Below are 10061 nucleotides of genomic sequence, written 5' to 3' on the forward strand. Positions count from 1 at the left end.
CCTGTAGGGATCTTTATATATAATTTAGGGGTCCCTATTTCTACATAAGTTTGACATAGCTGCCCTAAACCGTGCTGCCTCTCTGAGGCTAGGTCCTGTAGATATAAAATTCTAACATATTCTGAAGATCTTGGTTATTTGACAAAACTTCTCAAACCTTTATAAAAAATTCATGGTAATGCCCCTTTTTCTCGTACCCCATATTTAGTAAAATAATCTGTAATATTGCTCATTTCTCACTGAAAATAGCAATCTGTCCCTATCTTCCCCATCAGAATATTATTTTGGCAGGCATACTAATATATATTTGGTAGCACTGTGAATTATATAACATTTCTAGAAAACCGTTTGGAATTAGGAAAATAAGGTGGTCAAGATATCCATATCCTTAAACTAGAAATCCCCAGTGCTAGGCACATAACCCAAAGAGATCATTAATATAAAGAAAGCCTCCACATACACCAAAATATTTGTAGCAGTACTTTTTGTGACAACAAACAATTGAAAACAAGCTAGATACTCCATAGATTGGGAAATGACTAAATAAACTATGTTACATAAATATAATGGGATATTTTTTGCTGTATTGCAAGAAATGATGAAGATGTTGTATACAGAGAAGCATGCAAAGACTTACATGAACTGATACAAAATTAAATAATTAGAGGAAGGAAAAATAATATACACAATGAATACATTGTAGATAGAAAGAAAAACAACCACAGCAATCAAAAATGAATGTTATAAAATTATAACAAAGAAGAAATATGAGAAGACGCCTGCCCCAATTTCTTTCCAGACATGTAGGGGGGAATCTATGAATGGGGAAGGTAGCACATAATTTGATTTTTTTACATATTGATTAGCTTTGCTGGATTTTCATTTCTTTTTTATTATGAGACAACTCTCTCTGGGAGAGAGTAACATATGGCAAAATCAAGGTGATGAAAAAAGCAAAGAGATCAATAAATTTATTTTGGGTTTTTGTTCCCACCCTTTACCATGCAGTAGTATTAGTCCTTGGTCTACCCAAACCCCAAGGAACTCATTGATCCATGGGGGAAAAACTCAAAAGCTTAGGGCTCCTAAGAGCCCACTCTGGGAAACACTACTCTGAATGGTTTTTCTCTGATTATCAACCTCTAAGAAAGAAGGTTAAGGTTGTCATGCCCCTTCAACTCCTGCCAGGCAAATAGACTCTTCCAGGGCACGACTCAAAGTGATCATTAACTAAACAATACACTAGTGCCCTAGAATAATGAATTCAGTTCACTCTCATTAATTGGCTTTACCTGGGTCACCACAGGATCGGTTCCTATGTACTTAACAGTTACTAAGAACCAACAGTGAGCTAGACATTAAGACCCATTGCATGCCCAGCAGGTGAGGTAACCATGACAACAACAGGAAAAACAATGGAGAAGGCACATAAGTGGTGTGGAGGGATTAGGGAGTAAAATCAAAGCAAAACTCAGCATGATAGGACAGGGGCACCTGTTTCTCCATTAAAAGGGACCTTTGGCCTTATCTCAGATGGTTCTGCACCTGTTACTCATTCATAATTTATAGTTACAAAAGAGGTTAGTGTCCATCTAGCCTGACATGAGGGAGATGGCATGATAAAGACACACACTCTGGAATCACAGGTCTTGGGTTCAAATGCCACCTCTGACGTTTGCTGTCTGTCTGACCTTGCATAAGACTCTGAGCCTCAATTTTTAAAATGGGATTGGGGTGGGGGAGGCAGCTAGGTGGCGCAGTGGATGAAGCACTGGCTCTGGATTCAGGAGGACCTGAGTTAAAATGTGACCTCAGACACTTGACACTTACTAGCTGTGTGACCCTGGGCAAGTCACTTAACCCCCATTGCCCCCAAACAAACAAAAAAAACAAACAAAAAAAACAAAAAAAATGGGATTGAGGAGGATTGTTGAATTAGATAATTGATGTCCTTCATTTTTATAGATGAGGCAGTGACTGAAGGCATTAAATGTCTTGCTCAAGGTCCCACACATAGTAATTGGCACAGGCAGGATTTGAACCCAGTTCCTTTGATTCCAAGTTGTTGTTGTTCAGTCTTGTCTGACTTCATGATTCTATTTGGGGGTTTCTTGGCAAAGATACTGGAGTGCTTTGCCATTTCCTTCTCCAGCTCATTTGATAGATGAGGAAACTGAGGCAAACAGGGTGAAGCGACTTTACTAGAGTCACACAGCTAGTAAGTGTCTGAGCACAGATTTGAACTTGGTTCTTCCTGACTCCAAATTCAGAGCCTGTAACCCACTGTCTCACCTTATCCCAGCAGCAGTAGATAACTTGCTTTTTCCCATACGTACCCCTCACTTTTCTATCGCCTGTTGAATTTTTAAAACCCAATTCTAATGTCACCTCCTCCAGGAAGTTTTCCCTTGTCCCCATAGTGGACAATGATTTTTCCCCTGTCTGGGCCTCCATAAACATTTTACTTATGTTTATTATGCCCTTTTGTGTATGTTTATGACCTTCTTTGTAATTTATAGTCATGGAGAGTTGTCTGAGGGCATTAAAAGATTAAGTAGTGATTATCTACAGTTATACAAGCAGCATATGTTAAAAGCAGAATTTGAACCCAGGTCTTTATGATTCTGAGGTCAGCTCTCCATACACTACTCCATACTGGCCTAGTCACTGTGTCCTTATGTCTTTTTATTGTTGTTTAGTTATTGATGTATGTGCAAGATGTGTAACTATGAGTCATTTAACCTCTCTCTGCCTCAGTTTCTTCATCAGTAAAATGGATTGTTGTGAGAATCCTATGAGATAATATATGTAAAGTGCTTTGCAAACATAAAAGCTCTATTTAAAAGGTAGCTTTTGGGGCAGCTAGGTGGCGCAATGGATAAAGCACTGGCCCTGGATTCAGGAGGATCTGAGTTCAAATCCAGCCTCAGACACTTGACATTTACTAGCTGTGTGACCCTGGGCAAGTCACTTAACCCTCATTGCCCTGCAAAAAAAAAAACACAAAAAACCAAACCAAACAAAAAGGTAGCTTTTCTCATACCCAGACTTGTTATCTCTCTTAGCACAGTGCCCAGAATTGTATACCCAGCAAGGATTTAAAATGTGTTGATTGTTTTTAAAGTGGCTTTGCAGCAAGGAGCATGGCACCCTACAGAGTGAGCTTGATGGCGTTGCAACCAAAGGTAATCCAGAGAAGGGAACAAAGAGAGGTTATAGTCTTGGAAAGGGAGTTCAGGCCAAAAACAGCAGAGAAAAGCAAGTCTGGATTAGAGGAGTGAGGGGGTGGTAAAAAAAAAATACCAGTAAAAAAATAATACTTCACTCTTAATCAAACTTTTACAGGGTTCCAAGAGGTTTTAAGGCAAGAACATTCTCTCTGTCTTTCTGCCAGTAAAGTATTAATTTTCAGTAGGAAACCCCCACTGCCCCTCCTCCTTCCTAAACCCTCCAAAAAGAATCCCCCAAAACTCAAGCAGGAAAGAAACCAACCACACTGAAAACTTAGCTGGAACATTCCTATCTCAGGTAGAATAAAACTGGTAAAAATTGGGCAACCAGCTTTGTTCTGATGTTCTCAAACAGATTGACTTTTTTTTTTTTAAAGTTTGGATAAGCTGTTTAACATTCTAACTGGTGAGCTAGGCCTTTGGAAGTTCATCTTTCACTGGAGATGTAGGACTGCTTTGGGATCCAACAGTGGCCTGAGAGTAGAGTTCATTCTCTTTTTAGTTCTAACGTGGAGTGGCTGAGTCAAATTCTGCCTTCGTCATTTTATTCAAGGGTAATAAAAGAATGAGGGACTTCCAAGTATAGTGGATAGTGGGCTGGCCTTGGGAATGCAGAAGAACAGGGTTCAAGTCATACGCGACTGGTAGAAGCCTACTACTACCCCAAGCAGTTCTTAAGACTATATGGTTTGGGGTTTTTTGTTTGTTTGTTTGTTTTTTTTGGTGAGACAATTGGGGTTAAGTGACTTGCCCAGGGTCACAAAGCTAGTAATTGTTAAGTGTCTGAGGTCAGATTTGAACTCAGGTCCTCCTGAATCCAGGGCCGGTGCTCTATCCACTGTGCCACCTAGCTGCCCCAAGACTATATGTTAATTGGCAAATTAATGAGCATTTATTAAGCGCTTAAGGTATGCCAGACACACAGTAGGCACTTAATAAATGCTTACCAACACCACAAGGCTGTGCTAAGTGGTGGGGATACAATATAAGGCAAAACATAGTTCCTGCTATCAAGTGGTTGGTTCACAGTCAAATGGGGGAGATGCCATATGAATGACCATGTACAGATAAACTATATACAGATTAAATTAAGACATAATCAGCAGAAGGGAGGCACTAGAATGAAGATGAATTCTTGAGCTGCATTGGAGCTTCCATGTTGGGAGTTCTTTAAACTAATGTAGATAAAATCATGAGGCAGTTGTAGGTTCAGTGGATAAAGTGCTGGGCTGGGAAGATTTGTGTTTCTGAGTTCAAATCTGGACTCAGGCAATTACTAGCTGGGTGGCCCTGGCCAAGTCACTCAGTCCTGCTTGCCTCAGTTTACTCATCTGTAAAATGGGATGGAGAAGGAAATGGCAAACCACTCCAGTATCTCTGCCAAGAAAACCCCCCAAATGGGGTCATGAAGAGTCGGTCACAACTGAAAAATGACTGAACAACAAGATAGATTTTATCTATCTATAGGGCTGGACCAAGAAAATGCAGGCGATGATACCAATGTACTTCACTGAACATTTTTTCAATCCCTCCCTCAAAGAGTTCGACTTCTAAAGCCAAGTGAGCAAGGTCTTTGGAGGTCAGCACTAGTGACTTAATAAATGTGAAACAGTACATATTATTCTGATAAAGTCTGGCATCTCTCCATCCCTGCTAACTTTCACGTTAGATAGAGGCTCACATTCTTCTGCCTTAACACATCTTTTGGAACAATTTTGTTAATATTAGGAGTTATGGTGTCCATGGAGGCAAAAAAGTAGCATGTGTTTGCTTGTGCGTAAGTACATATGTATGTATGAGCAGATGAAATTTTTGCTCCCACCCAGACTGTCAGATGGTTCATTTATCTTCTCTCTCCTCTCTTTTCTTTCCTGGGGACCATGTGATTGGATAGGGAAACGATTTTAAAGAAAAAGAAAAATAGCAGATTGGACATCCTAATATCTCTACTGATTTGTTAACATATATTTCCACTAGGATGAATTCAAATTCAGGGCCCCTAAGTGAAAACTCCTATTGCTTGAGTGTACCATGGGAAATGAGCAGAGGACTTGAGCATTTGGACTCTCTAAACACTTTTGGAGAGGTTTTTGCCCCATTGCTCCCAGATATTCCCTTGCCAAGAATTCTGGGTATCAACTCCCCTTATGAGACCCAAGTTGCAGTGGGGTCCATTAAAGTTGCTGAACAATTGTTCTCCTTTCTTTAAACTGCCTCTCCCTAAATTCAACTCATAGGATATCTTCCACTCTAAATTATGTGGCCTAGGACGGCTTTGCATGTATCAAACAGATCCAACTCTATTGCAAGTTCTTAGCGAATAATGTATTTCTCCACAGAGGTGTTCAACTTCACAGGCCCTTAACCTGGGTACCATCCTCATTGTCTCCATTTCCTTTCAGACCCCCATGAATCCCTCATGAAGTTGTCTGGGATTTGGGCCAGATTTAGAGCTTTTCCCCATACTTAAGGGAGGTTGCCCAGGTTTTACTGAAACTGAAATAACAGTTTATGGTCAGCAGCTGGTTTCAACTACTTGAAAAATCCAGCCAAACTGGAAAACAAGAGGGTGACTGTTCCCCCACACCCACAAAGTTCAGAAACCATGTGCCATTCCGAGTTCAGAGGAAAATCAGAGCACCGCAGAGCTCTGAGCTATGATGGATGGCTCATTTCTTAGAGGTAGGGGAAAAAAAAAAACACCAGAAAAGAAACAGTGGGCCTAGTTCACATAAAGGAACAAAGTTCTAGAGACAGTCAAGACCCCTGGACTGAACAGCCAAGCAGGAGTTACTTTGATTTAGAGAGAATATATAGGCTATAAAACATTTTCTGAGGATGTAGGCATAATATTAATTTTCATTACAAAGAGGAAGGGACTTTGCTTCTCATCCCTGCCATTTATTATTATTATTATATTTTATTTTGCAGGGAAATGAGGGTTAAATGACTTTACCAAGGTCACAAAGCTAGAAAGTGTCATGTGTCTGAGCCCGGTTTTGAACTCAGGTCCTCCTGAATCCAGGGCTGGTACTTTATCCAATGTGCCATGTAGATGTACCCCCCCCACCCGCCTCCGCCATTGATTTTAGAACCAAATCCCTTGATGCCCTATTGCAGGAATGCATCAACTTTCCCACAATACCCTTGGTTCGTGCAAATTACTCATTATAGAAAAGCAAAATAAAAACTTCAATAGCCATTTTAGCAATAGTCAATGAGGTGGATGAATCTAAATAATTTCATAAGGTAGTTCTTTGCTCACAAAAACATTGTACCTTGGATGGTTTAGCAAAGTGAAGGCCTAGGGAGTTCAGCCAATTGGTGTATACCAGGCTTCAGACAGCAAAGTTGTCAAGTTGTTAATAAGCTCCCACCGACAATGACTCTAGTCATGAAAGTTTTCACTGAATCAAGGATTTTTTTTTTCAAGCCAACAAAATGACATTGCCTATGTGACCAATGTGACTGACATTTGTAAAAGTGAATGACTCAGGGCAGCTAGGTGGTGCAGTGGATAGAGCACCGGCCCTGGATTCAGGAGGACCTGAGTTCAAATCCGGCCTCAGACACTTAACACTTACTAGCTGTGTGACCCTGGGCAAGTCACTTAACCACAATTGCCCCACAAAAAAAAAAAAAAAAAGGAATGACTCACCATTTTCTACAGGGGCAACAGCTATAAAATGTAAAAATGTATGTTCTTTTTCCTTTTTTAATGTCTTAATACATTTTTATATCCTACTCCCAAAGCTCTGTACATTTGGATTTTGTTCTGAAATCAAAATGAATTTCCAATAGCGAGGGTAAGGTGAGAGAATGGACATTCCCTCACTGACAGACAAGTACAGCTGCCATATTGGGAAAAAAAAAGATTCCTACTTTGAGCATACTGGGACAGGGCTAGCGCTCAGATGGTCCACAGGAAGATCCTCTTTCACATATTTTCTCCCAGTCTACCTTGGAGCCAGGATGTGGTGATGCAAAACCAAGCCTCAGAATAGAACTCACAGTGAACAAAACAGGTTTTTTTGGCGATCTAGTGACTGACACAAACAAACATGCTCTTATTTTATGCCCCAGTTCAGTCATTTTACCCACAAAGTAGTATGACGGTCTGGACTGAGATGGTATCTGTGTGAGTAGAGAAAAGGGGTCAGATGTGAAATACATTGTGAAGGTAGAAATGTCACTATTTAGCAACTACCTAGATATATGAGTTGAGGATTACAGTATAGGATAATAATGCTGAGGTTTGTGGTTGTTTGTCCTTCAATTTTTTTTTTTTTTTGGTGAGGCAGTTGGGGTTAAATGACTTGCCCAGGGTCACACAGCTAGTAAGTGTTACGTGTCTGAGACCAGATATGAACTCAGGTCCTCCTGAATCCAGGGCTGGTGCTCTATCCATTGCACTACCTAGCTGCCCCTGTCCTTCATTTTTTAAGAAGACAAATGCCATCACAGGGTGATAGCTTGACTTGCATGCATTTATCAGAGCTTGGTCAACTGAAGTTACAAAGCTAAGGAACTGGAAGAATGGAGAATGATGGTGTCTTCAACAGAAATAGGGAGATATGGGGGGAAACAATAATGAGTACTATCTTGGACATGTTGAGAATGAGATGTCTCTGGGACATCCAGTCTGAAATGTTCCATAGGCAACTCATATATGTCTTAGTGGATTTATCCTGGAGAATTGTACTTAATAGTTAAGCATCCAGCCCAGAGTCATTTAGCTATTGTTACATATAACATTTAAAACTAGGCTTTATTGTCTTCAAGGCTAATATACTCTTTACCACACCCCAGAGTCTCTGCAAGGGTTATAATTCCCAACTATAGATGAAGGAACTATCTCAGAGAGATGAAATGTCTTCCCTACAGTGACATTTAGCAAATGGAAAGGTTCAAACTCAGTTCTTCTGTAACTCCAAGCCCATGGACCTCTTTCCATTGTACTGAATTATCTGTCAATATGTCTGGGCTTTTGAGTATTCTAGTTTGGTTGTAATAAGTTGAACTAAGAGAGGGTGAATAAAATGATAGAATGTTATATCTGGAAGAGATCTTGAAGATAATCTAGTCTGATGCCTACATAAAATTCCTAAAATAATAGGAAAATATAGGAATACAAAAGGAAAATCTGCGTGAAGAATTGGTTGAAAAGAAATTCTCCAATTTCCTTGGATGTTGGCATATTTTCAGACCAATCAAAAATAAACATATACATTTTATGAATAAAGTGATTTGAGAAATGCAATTTTTGTCTAAAGATGTTAAAATATTAATTTTGGACCAAAAATAAGTCTTGTAACATTTGGAACATACCAATGGTTCCTCATATCCTGGCAGAATGTCATATAAAATTATCTTTAAAAAAAAAATATATATATGTATATATATATATGTGTATATATATATATATATATATATATATATATATATATATATATATATATAGGGTGGGGCAGCTAGGTGGCGCAGTGGATAAAACACCAGCCCTGGATTCAGAAGGACCTGAGTTCAAATTTTACCTCAGACTCTTGACACTTAGCTGTGTGACCCTGGGCAAGTCACTTAACCCTCATTGCCCCAATATATATATTTGGGTTTAGTTTCTTCTGGGCTCTTCTAATTAGTACTATTGTTTCATTTTAAATCATGATTGATAAATGGGAAGCTTTGAATTGCTACCTTAAATTCCTAAAAAGAATATGTCAACTTGTAAATATTAAAGAGACTGGGTGTTTGGGAATAGAAGCCAAAATTATATTAGAAAAAAAAATCCAGCAGACGTACACTTCAAACCCTAGCATGTCTAGCATAAGTAGGCTCTTGAGACAGGCTTTGAACTGACTTTTTGTGTTTGCCAGGATATCAGTAGATACTGCTGACTGTGGACAGGACTACCATGGTGCTTATGTGCTAGATAATTGCTGCCCATGTTTTTGTTCTGCAGACCTGTTTACCTTGAGTCTACAAATCAAATGCTTGAGAAACATATGCCTGCCCTGGTGCCTTCAAAGGTGTATTGATTGCTAAACAGATTCTTTGATAAATGACTCTTCTGCCTTAGGGTTTGATGTTGACCTTTAAAGGAATGATTGATTGCTTACTGGTTGGTTTAAGGTGGATTTCCCCTCCCCCCAATTATTTATCTCCACTTATCTGCTTAAATGCTTAAGCAGAAGCCAAAGTTAAGCATATTATTTTGTAAAATAAAGTTGATTTATTTTTCCCTTAGGGCCTGAATAGTTTGATGGAATGTTAGAAGGTTTGGAATGTTAGTCTGGTCTCATCTCTTCATTTTACATGTGTGGAAACAGACCCAGGAAAAACTTCAGGGATTGCCTCAGAATGATTTGCCCAAGGCCCCACCAATTAGAAGCAGATTTGAACCACAAGCTAGATAGGATGACCCTTAGTACAATACTCTTTCCATTATTCCATTGGATGAAAAACCAATTATTCATTTACATTAACATTATCATTATTTACTGAATACTAGGTGATTAGTCACTAGAGAAACATGTGTGGAGTCAATACAGAAACATTGAATACTATTTTATTGGGCCTTATAAATAGGTCAATATAGGCATGCATTGAAAAACATCCATATTTTTGGCATGGACTAAATTATGAATCTCATGCATGATTCCTGTGATATAAGAAAAATCTTCCTTGACTCTCCCATTTACTACCTATGTGACTTTGGGGAGAGTGATTTAATCTCTTTCATTCTGTTTCCTCATCTGAAAAATGAGTATATTGGATTCTAAAGGTCTCTTCAGATTGAAATCTATTGTCCTATCATCCAATATTATGCAGGAG

Source organism: Dromiciops gliroides, chromosome 4, assembly GCF_019393635.1.
Source record: "Dromiciops gliroides isolate mDroGli1 chromosome 4, mDroGli1.pri, whole genome shotgun sequence".
Classification (NCBI taxonomy): domain Eukaryota; kingdom Metazoa; phylum Chordata; class Mammalia; order Microbiotheria; family Microbiotheriidae; genus Dromiciops; species Dromiciops gliroides.